General features: G+C 34.4%; 1 protein-coding gene across 1 annotated transcript in view; it reads left to right on the forward strand.

The window, feature by feature from the left end:
- The window catches only part of LOC111085815, a 29,766-nt gene that overhangs the window by 12,563 nt on the left and 5,241 nt on the right, over window positions 1–11,962 (forward strand). The gene's annotated exons all lie outside the window — the stretch shown is intronic.

Genomic DNA, 11,962 nt, shown 5'->3' on the forward strand with positions numbered 1-11,962 from the left:
ATTATTATCAGCTTACTTATCATTATAATCACATGGTTAAAGGTAATTATTATCAGCTTACTTACCATTATAATCACATGGTTAAAGGTAATTATTATTGTAGTAATGACCTAAAAACTGTCTTATTTCTTTGATCTCCTTGTCTGATTTGTTATAAATTGAAGTTTTTTGATCAGTAGATGAATCAAGTGAATAACTCAGTACGAGGTGTGTTTTGATATGAACATTCAGTAAAAACTCTGTATCTTTCGTATCCTAACCGGACTGATGAATCCTGGTATCGTACGAAAGACCTCGTCGGCACTAAATATTGCAGATGTATTGTCATTGACATATTTTTACACATTTTTCTTTAATTTTACTCATAAGTTCATAGAATTTTTAATTTCGAAACAAAACCTTTTTATAAAATATCACCACTTATCTAAAAAGGTAAAACAACATTCAAGTGGTAATATACGTGGTTTTCCAACATTTTATTCATTATACAGTCTGGGATTTATCCTGTGTTCAACCAATAGAGCATGCGCTGAATTACTTGAGTTAGCATTGGTATATTTTATCCGGTGTTCAACCAATCAAGTAAGCTCATTTGGTTTTATTCAGTTTTAATTGGTTCAAAAAGTTTTATTTTTGTAAAACACAGTAAAAATGGTCATTTTCTTCCAATTAATGTGTTCAATCGTGAATTACATTTGTTTGTTTGTAGTTTAAGCACAAAGCTACACATTTGACTATCAGTGACTATACCGCTGTGCCACTACTTCCATATTGAATTATTGGTGATATTTTTGCGGTAGGTATTTATCTAAATGAAACGAACAGACCTGTTTTGTTCTGTCTAATATTATTTTTCAATTTAAGATATTATGTAAAAGAGAAACTGCACACCAAGAAATTTCACCTATAAATTAATAGCCAAGAAACAGCTGGTAAAACTTTTATTTAATCTTGTCGGTAAATCATTTGATACATTCAATTACAATCTTTCCGAACACGTGCTCTGCGCGAGATTCTTGCCGCATCGTCAAACACGCGTTTCGTCCGCTTGCATCCAGTCTCTTGTGATGTACAATAGTGATAACAAACGAACATCAATAAAGAGAAACCCATGATTAAGCGGTAAACTTGGGGGCTTATAGCGCTAAAATTGGATGTATTTGTGGTGGACAAAGAGCATATAGCCCATTGTCGTATACAGTGTCTAAAGATTGATGCAACTGTTTTATAAAATAAATAATAATTATTATCTATAAAATTCGTCCTGTTCAGAAATAACCTGATGTTTATAAAAAAAAAAAATCTTATATTAATTTTAGGCCCTCTAAAACTGAATTACGACGATAATAAAAACTATTTTGAAATATTGACTAATGATCGTTTTTAATTTATTTATTTTAGAGCAAAGCCGCATTGGGCTATCTGCTGTATCCACCACGGGGGAATCGAACCCCGGATTTTAGCGTTTGTAGACTCACCGCTGTTCCACTAGGGAACATTGAGTAATTATCATCTTACTTAGCAACATTTAAACAAACTGAAACTGAGAATCGTCGTCTTTTTTTTATTATTATTATTATTAAGAATGCCACTTAGCTCAATTAAAGTTTTAAACAAAGTTTGGAAATACTTTAGAAATAAGACTTGCTCCCATTACACAGATAAAACAAATCATTTTAATAATGAATAAGCATTATGAAGCAGCGCGGTTAATTAACACGGTAATGAATCTATAATGGTTTTGGCTGGATATGGAAACAGCTTTCTTAAAGTAATTTAAGTTCCTCTTTTTTTTTTCCTTCTTTTTCCCCCCTTGTAATCCTGATGACTTTCTATGAAGTTCTTGGTGTTATATGGGTTGCTGTGTCACCTCGAGGGCACATTATTAGTTTCTACAGCAGATGGGGGGAAAAAAATTGATCATCCTAATTACCCTCCTTAGATTTACATTTAACGATACATATAGTAGGTTTTGGATAAAAGGTTGTCGCAAATTTTCTTCGTGAAGAAGACTTTAATGTGTCCTTAGTCTTCGAAGTGAAAAGAAGGTACGTTTTTTTTTAACGTCCGTACATCAATCAAGGCAGTCAGCTTCTTGTGACAGAATCGTAGATGGCAAGTGTGCAGTTGATTTCATTCGTTTGTTTGGTTTCAGTTTTCTTATTGTTAGGCTTAGAATTCACGGTAATATATTCGTGGCAAGTTTATCTTCTGAGCGTATATCGCCAATTCCTTTTAAGTTTGTTAACTTCAATTTTTCTTAAACGCAATCCAAAATTTTGTTATGTGACCTGATTTTTTTTTAAGTAATCAGAACAATCAGGTGATTATTAAAGATAAAAATATTAGCGACATAAAAACTCTGCTGCCATTTGTCCCTAATTCACTCGTGAAGTATTGGCAGTAATTTAACAGGAGGCGAGAACATTAACAACAGGAGATGTTAAGCATTAACGCTGGTTTTTGTAGATCGTATTTCGCTGTGTCTATTCTTGCACGCTCTTTTGCCATTTGTCTCTCTTTAAGCCTGCTTAAGTTAAATATGATGCTCTTACTGCCAATCAGGGTAAAATCAAACATCCAAATAAATTCACACGCATCAAAAGACCAACAAATACTTGGTTAAAGCGATTTAAAACATGCGAAATTAAAAAAAACAAAACTGAAATAAAGAACAGTATTTGAAAATTACACAGTACCTTTCTTTAAGCTAGTGTGTTTAGTTGTTTTATAGACAAATATCACCGTGAATAAGTAATTAAAAATCAAAACTGATTCTTGAAGAAAACAAATATACATTGTTGTTCTTTAAATATCAAACAACAATATTTAACAAATATACATTGTTGCTCTTTAAATATCAAACAACAATATTTAACAAATATACATTGTTGTTCTTTAAATATCAAACAACAATATTTAACAAATATACATTGACTAATGATCTGTTAGATGTGTTTTACTTATTCAACTTATTTAATAATGGCTGGAGTCATCGAATTATTTAATAATTTGACTAGTGCGTTGCTAGGACTTCCTTCAACCAATACAACAGTTGACTAGTGAGTTGCTAGGACTTCCTTTAACAAATACAACAGTTGACTAGTGAGTTGCTAGGACTTCCTTTAACAAATACAACAGTTGACTAGTGAGTTGCTAGGACTTCCTTTAACAAATACAACAGTTTGTCTAGTGAGTTGCTAGGACTTCCTTCAACCAATACAACAGTTTGACTAGTGAGTTGTTAAGATTCCTTTTATTTATTCATCAAATATTTTTGACCTCGAATCTTTTGTTACAGTGTACCGCTGTAATATACAAAATTGTTTATTTAATAAATAATATTAAACGATAAACGGGCGCATGGATAAGTTAATTAAAATAACCTCATCCACCAGTTCTAAAATGAAGATAAGATGATGAATGAAACATCTTTGTTGTGTTTTTGTGTATGTGGTGTTAGCTTACTTGGTGTCACGCAAACGAGTTATCTAACAGGGAACGTCCTGTAATACACATCGGGGGACTGTTGGTAAGCGAAAAATAAATAAAATTCACAATCCTTGTATCAGATGTACATCAAAAATAGTAGAAACCCAGCTATGTCACTTTCAGGGGAGGGGGGTGAATGAAACGTTGCGGGAGAAGAATGACGTAATTTTATGGGGGATACGCGCACAGGGTGGGACGAAAACTGCTGGTTTTATTCAATCGCGGACTGTAGCTGATGTAGGAACAAAGCGCGTGAATCACGAGAATTAGTCATCGATTCTTTCACGAGCCGTGCTCGAGTGTTGCACGAGGTTTTGAATAAAGAAAAGATGACTATGTTCTCTGTGTGGGATGGATCTTAATCTGTTGGATCGAAAGAAGCACGTGCTTTCATTGTTGAAACTACATATCTGATAGTTTTGAAACTATCCTTGCTACGAGGTGGCGCTAATGCAAAGTAATCTTGAGCAGGAAGCATGGTTGGAATATATATATACTATTAGGTTTAGACTAATTTTAACTATTTTCTCCAGGTGTATGGAGCTGAGCATAGTCTAGTAGTTTGACTATGATTCGGGGAATTAATGGTTCTCAACCCGTTGCTACAAAAGTATACTTAACACTTGGGGGTAATGTGTACTCTAAAGTGTGACGTTTAAATCCAACTGTTTGATTACAGAAGAGTACCCGAAGAGTCGGTGGTGGGTGCTGTTGATTAGTTACCTTCCCTGTAGTCTATCATTTCAGAATAAAGGCAAAATAATGGGCGCAGGTAGCCCTTATTTAGCCTTGCGCGAAATTCGGAACAAACAAACAGATGATCGTTATTTACAGAGACCTCGTAAACATGTCTCGAGAAAACTCCTGACACGTAATAATGACTTATATTGCCTGTTCAATGAGACGTCTTTGTACAGAGTCGTAGGAAGCGGTAAGGCCAGTCAGGCCATGACCTGACAACTTTTTCCTGGCATGTATAGCTACAACTTATGTATTAAAATTCGCTTCTTTTAATTCAATACTTTACGTTGTGTGTGTGTACTGTATTTGTAGTTAAAATGACACAAGATTTAATCTCATAATATTAAATTTTCAATAATTTCCGAGGAGCATGCCCTCAGACCCCCTAGAAATGGCAATGTAGCAATGGCCTGACCACTCCAAAATTGTTGTAGGTAGAATTTATATATATATATTTGTGTCTCAAGATAATTTCTGACACGTAATAATGACTTAGATAGCAAGTTTCAAGACACATTTTTATAGATATAACTTTAAAATATGTCTCGAGGTAACTCCTGACACGTAATAAGGATTTAGATAACAAGTTCAATGAGACGTCTTAGTAGATGTAACCTATAAACGTGTCTCGAGATAACTTCTGACACGTAATATTGACTTAGATAACATATTTCATGAGACGTCTTTGTAGGTAGAAGCTAGAAAAGTGTCTCTAGTTAATTTCAGACACGTAATAAGAACTTAGCATTTTTGATGAGGCTTCTTGGGTAAATATCGTGTTCAAACTTGGATCGTCTAGCGCTAAACTTGTCTCTCTCTATATATATATAAATATATATGTGTGTATATATATATATAGATAGATAAATATAGCAATAAACTGACCGCAATAGGTTCTCATTAGTAATCCTAAAGTATAATGTAAAAACGTGGTAGCGATTTTCTAATTATTATTAGTCCTGTTCTTTAACTTATGACGGAAGTTTAATTCATTTGAATTATCGAGGAGTGAGTCATTCAGTCAACAGTAAAAATGGTTATAAAATCTAATTAAAGCCATGAAGTCTGTAGATTTCAGTGATTTTTATTTTAGCCCCGAAAGTTTATCAGTTGCAAATGAAAATCAAGAAATGCTCTATGAGGTTGTGAGAAAAGTAAGTTTATATTTTATGTTACATTTTTGATTATATTTTGCAACTTAAACTTAGTGAAAAACTAAATGTTCTATTAACTCTCACCTCCCCCATGCCCCCCCAGTGGCACAGCGGTATGTCTGCGGACTTACAACGCTAGAAACCGGGTTTCGATCCCCGTAGTGGACAGAGCACAGATAGCTCTTTGTGTAGCTTTGTGCTTAACTACAAACAAACACCTCCCCAGCGGTTAATTTTTGAACTAATAACTCTACATATCGAGTTTCGATATTCGTGGTGGGCAGATCACAGATAGCTCTTTCTGTAGCTTTGTGCTTAATTACAAACAAACACCTCCCCAGCGGTTAATTTTTGAACTAATAACTCTACATATCGAGTTTCGATATTCGTGGTGGGCAGATCACAGATAGCTCTTTCTGTAGCTTTGTGCTTAATTACAAACAAACACCCCAGCGGTTAATTTTTGAACTATTAACTCTACAAATCGGGTTTCGATACTCGTGGTTGGCAGAGCACAGATAGCTCCTTGTGTAGCTTTGTGCTTAATTACAAACAAACACCCCCAGCGGTTAATTTTTGAACTATTAGCTCTACAAATCGGGTTTCAATGCTCGTGGTGGGCAGAGCACAGATAGCTCTTTGTGTAGCTTTGTGTTTGCCAACAAAAAAAACAATTTTTTAAATCTCAATATTTGAAAGAAAATGCTACTTCCGGACCTAGATTTACTTGCTACAACTGTCAGCGCCACCTTAAAAATTAAAAATGACAAGAAAAAAAAATTATTAGCGCCTAAAACTGTTGATAACATTAGGTCTTCCTGAGCTGCAAATAGAGCCAACAACAGTTCATAGCTTAAGTAAATAACTGAACCAAACGATACCTAAAATGAAGATATTAATTACAAAATTAAGTCAATAAATTTGTTTCGTTTTGGTCTCAGAAACACTGAAAAGTTAGTTGATTGGTTATTAATTTTAACACTAGAAGGCATCTTATAGGACAAATCTCCTGGAACATAGACGAAAACCAATTATTTCAATATGTCAAACTAACGAATTAATGTGACTTGAACATGAGATTATTTGGACTCGAGCCCAAAGTATTGGAAAACACCAAAGAAAAAAAAGAAACAAGAAAACGGTTCCTCGACTTCCTACGGAAAAAGAACAACGAGAGAAATAAATGAAGAATATCCAACTGCCTTTTAGTAGGATGAAAAAAAACAACAAAAAGGAGTCACGCACAAACGTCCGATTCGCCACCTCGAGCTGCCTCGTTTACACCAAGGTTACGGGTGTTTCATTTGAGGTATTATTGGGTTGAACACCGTTAACAGCGGGTTTACCGAAACAAGTACTGGTTTTAAAATTACTTATTATGTACATACTATACACGGTGTGTATACAGGTAGTAAGGCCTAGGGGGTTTTAACATGCTCGGATTGTGAATCCGATGATAAATGGTTCGTAGATCGTTTCCGTAAGAACGTCTTCCGGTTTCTGGAGTCGTAGGTGTATTATAAGAATGAAAGTCAAATCTCACTTTTTTAAGTAGCCAAGAGCATCCCAAGAGTTGACGGTGTTGACTACGTGTTGATAGGCCTTCCATCTAGCCTATCGATTCAAAATTAGGGACGAGGATACGTGGATATCCTTTGTGTAGTTGTGTTCGAGACGCTGAAATAAAGAACTAGAAATAGTGATACACATGCGTGTGTATGTGTAGCCCACAGTTCAGAAGTCTTTAAAAAAGTGAAGAAAGGTTCTTGTAAGAGTGAACTCTGACCTGTTCTAAACCACCTCACGTTTTGAATATACGATAGGGCTAACTATCTGAGCTAGCTATCCCTATTATGAACTGGTACACTAGAGGTCAGACAACTAATTAATAACACCTATCGCCAGCTCTTGTATTATTCTAATACAATAGTGGGCTTATGAAGCAAAGATTCGGTGTTTTATCTGTGCGATGTACATAGCACAGAGAGAATTCATTGTGAAGCTCTTTGTATGAAAAAAAGCAAAAAAAATTTTCACAAGAGCGCATTTAAATATCCGACAATTCATTTGTAAATCTCACTTAATAACAACCTTTGATTTACATTCATGACGGCAAAGTGTCCAATATTCTTTGATCCATATTCATGATGGCAAAGTGTCCAATAAAATTCTTTGATCAATATTCATGATGGCAAAGTGTCCAATAAAATTCTTTGATCTATATTCATGATGGCAAGGTGTCCAATAAAATTCTTTGATCTATATTCATGATGGCAAAGTGTCCAATAAAATTCTTTGATCTATATTCATGACGGCAAAGTGTCCAATAAAATTCTTTGATCAATATTCATGATGGCAAAGTGTCCAATAAAATTCTTTGATCTATATTTATGATGGTACAATGTCCAATAGAATTATTCGATTTACATTTTATGTTAGTGGAGTGTCCAATAGAATTGTTTGGCTTAAATCTCTTTTTTTTTAAAAATCCTTTAATTTAGAATTATTAAATTTTACCTTACTACGTCTGATAATGAAAGATACCACTTCAAGTATTGGTAATGTCAGACTAAAAAAATCAACAACTTTTAAAAGTTGTTCTGAAAGTACATATCGACGTTGATTAATTTAATTATGTTACAGTATGAACATCGGATCTTATGTAACAACTCTTACCACATATAAGTCCACCCATTAAAGCGAAAATATATGTAAAAAGACAAAAAAGAAATAGGCTTAGCCTTTGAATTATTAAATACCTGTAGTGTAAGTTCTCTCAAAACAAGAAATTACCGTATTTCTAGCGCCCTAATAAACTGTTAACCATGCTGTTTGAAAACTAAGAAATGAATAATTCATTACTTTCATTCAGCATCATTTTCCGTGACCTCGTTCTTTGTATAAAGTATTTTAATGAATGTTATAAATGAATAAAATATTTGAAGACTCAACTGAAAAGAAGAAATTATAACTTTTAGTTTATGTTTCTCATAATTCAAGAATAGCTATAAAAATTAATAACGAGTAACAAACTAAAGTTAAGTGTGGTTTATTATCGTAAGTTTAATTATTATTATTTTATTTGGTCACAAACCATAATTGTGAACTTAGAGCTGTATCTGGTTTTGCCGAAATCTGTTTTCATTAAATAATTTAAGCGGATAAAAAAATAATTTCTGAGGTGCAATAAATAATAGGCCCGGCATGGCCAGGTGGTTAGGGCGCTTGACTCGGAATCTGAGGATCGCGGGTTCGAATCCCCGTCCCACCAAACATGCTAGCCCTTTCAGCCTTGGGGGCGTTATAATGTGACGGTCAATCCTACTATTCGTGGTAAAAGAGTAGCCCCAAGAGTTGGCGGTGGGTGGTGATGACTAGCTGCCTTCCCTCTAGTCTTACACTGCTAAATTAGGGACGGTTAGCGCAGATAGCCCTCGTGTAGCTTTGTGCGAAATTCAAAAACAAACAAGCAATAAATAAGGTGATTGTTTATAACCTTTTCAACTGCCTACCGTTATTTGCTCTCTAAAAATGCACCACCTAATCGTTGTACGTCACCAGTGAGCATCTTTTAAAGCCAATCAGCAGTAAGTGAAAAATGAAACTTATCCACTTTGTAAAGTAATGAGGTCAGAGGTCACTCAACCTATCTACATTTCGAAGGGTTACTTTGTTTATTTTTCGAGGGCTAGCTGCGCTAGCTGTCCCCCAATTTAGCAGTGATAGACTAGAGATAAGGCAGCTGGTCAGCAGTACCCACCGCCAACTCTTGGACTACTCTTTACCAACGAAAATGGAATTGACAGTCATATTGTAACACCCCCACGGCTGAAATTTGGTGGGGTTCGAAGTTGCGACCCGCAGATTGTGAGTTGAGAGCCTTAACCACCAGGCCATAACAAGTCTTCAGAAGTTGTCAGTATCACCCGTAGTGTAATACATGATACAGTTTTACGTTTTACTTTTTGTTTTGTTTGTTTGTTTTAAGTTAAGCACAAAGCTACACGATGGGCTATCTGTGCTCTGCCCACCACGGGTATCGAAATCAAGATTCTAGCGTTGTAAGTCCGCAGACATACCGCTGTGTTACTGGGGGGGGGGGCTTTATTTTTGAATTTAAATTATATTTTTAGAGGTTTAGGCTTGTTTCTTTAGTGTGTATGTACTTTTTGTAACTATTTTGGATTTAATTAATATTTGAAAAACTATCAGAACATAATACAATATATCGGAATTTATTTTATTTAATTTGTAAATATTAAAGTAATAAATAACATTTAGAAACATTTTAGTAAATCTTTATTTAACTAACGGAAGTCGTAAATGTGTGTTTCACAGATACAATTTAGTTTTATAAGAACGATTAAAGCGAAAAAAAAATGTTTTTTTCAAAAGAAGTTAAAGTTGTCAAATATTGAAAACGCGTTTTGCAGCGTAAGCTATTTCAAAGTAGTTAATAAAGTTGCGAAAATTAGGCTTAACTCTAGCATTCAACAAAATAGCTAACTCCAAAACGATTTTCTCGAATATTATACAAACTTGTTATTTTTTGTTTGAAGGGAGAAAATACTGTTATAGGAAAATAATTCTGCATTTCCACGTTTTCTCTTAACTTTTAATGCTGTTCTTTTGGGCGGAAGGCTTAGCACTTGCAGTACAAAATGTTTAGTTATAATCTCGTAAGCAGTGGTCGCCAATCGATTCGAGCGAGAAATTTCTTACAGTTTTCTTCCATTTCAAAATCTTTAAAATATTATTCAAATATACTTAACAGAAGGGACTTTTTGAAGTCTTATAGCTACTCGTAAATCGAGTAGGATGAGTTTGAATCTCCATTTATGTTATTATTTAATAAAATAACGCATGATGTTACCAGGTACAAATATTTTTCACTCTTCAACTTCAGCTCTGAAATACATCTTAACTCCAAAGAATAATGAACAAGTGAAAAATAATAATTTAATATTAAATTAACTAATGAGAAAGTTTAAAACTACATATTTTTATTCTTTGCAAAGGAGCAACAGACAAAAGCGCCATCTACCATATAAAAAGATTATATCCACCATTTTGATAACGAGTCAATTTGTTTATAGTTTTTCCGCAAAGATACGTAAGAATTATCTGTGATAGTCGTTCCGAATTCTAAACTGATAAAATAGAGGGAAGAGAGACAACAACGCCAACCGCCAACTATTCGGTTAATCTAATCAAATAGTGGGATTTGACCTTCACTTTTATAACACACCAAAAAATCGCAAGTTTTCTGTTGAAGCAACAGGATTTAAAGCATGGGCCCTTTAAATCATATTCCGGCATGCTAACCACTAGGTCACACCCGGCTCATTATTAGACGTGAGTAATCCACACAACGTTGTAGCTTAAAACTAAACATAGTAATTTGTATCTATCTTATTCTAAGTAATAAGGATATTACTTATATTTTAACTCATATTGATCAAACTTTCAGAATTACAAAACATTTCTGACGAATAATATAAGTTCGACTTTGATATAATTTCGTGATGTTTCGTCCAACAACTCAAATCATTCTGTGGCAGTAACTGATTGAGTTTACAGACGTTCAGTACGTTATTTTAAAATAATTTTGATCTTATTACGTCGTTAGAGTTCATGTCGCCTCGTCCGATCATGTTGTATCTGATGACATTATATCTTGACCATAGCTCTAAATGTAGTTTCCATTTCAAAGGACTCTGTCATAAGACTGTCATGTCAAAAGCATACCACCGATCTTTGCATGCTTTCCATAGTCCTCTAATTTACCAGGGCGACAATTTCGTAATGGCCGTTACAACAGTCCGATCACAATGATATCCATAGGCGCTTCGTCTGGAGTAGCATGAATACCCGTTTCATAGTTGAAAGGATATATCACGGAAGCAACTTTTGTACACGTGACTTGTGCTGCTTATTGTTGACTGGGGCACGTGGGACGGCTTTTGACACTGATCTTAGTGTTCATGGAATATCACCTGTTAAAACACGCTGTTGGAGCTGTTGCAACATTGAACGAAAAATCAAAGAAATATGAAACGTGTCTGAACAAGAAGACGGAGTTTAAAATATGCTGGAATAATATGTAACATTGAACGAAAAAGAAAGAGAAGTGAAATATTTCTGCAACGATCAGAAAAAGAGCGATAGATGTTTTTGTTGTTGTTGTTTTTTTGCAACGAAAATAAAGAATCATGCAAATTTCTACAACGACCAACAACAGAAAAATAAAGATTGATGTGATAAAAGTGATGCAACTCTCACAACGAAAACAAAAACGGAAACTAATTATTTGCAAAGAATAACAACGGAATGTTCCTCAGAGGAATCGTAAAGCGTTGTGAATTTCGTTTAACAAAATCAAACGTTATTCAAACTTGTACAACGAGAACAAAGAGTGGTACAAACTTCTTCAATTAAATCAAAGATTGATGAAAGTTGCATTTAACGATCCACAGAAGATATGATTTGTTTACTGATGACACTTATACATTTTTGAGCGTTGTAGCCTAACCCTAAACCATACTATAAAACATTATATCTAAGACTTTCGTTGT

This window comes from Limulus polyphemus, unplaced genomic scaffold (assembly GCF_000517525.1).
Source record: "Limulus polyphemus unplaced genomic scaffold, Limulus_polyphemus-2.1.2 Scaffold636, whole genome shotgun sequence".
NCBI lineage: Eukaryota > Metazoa > Arthropoda > Merostomata > Xiphosura > Limulidae > Limulus > Limulus polyphemus.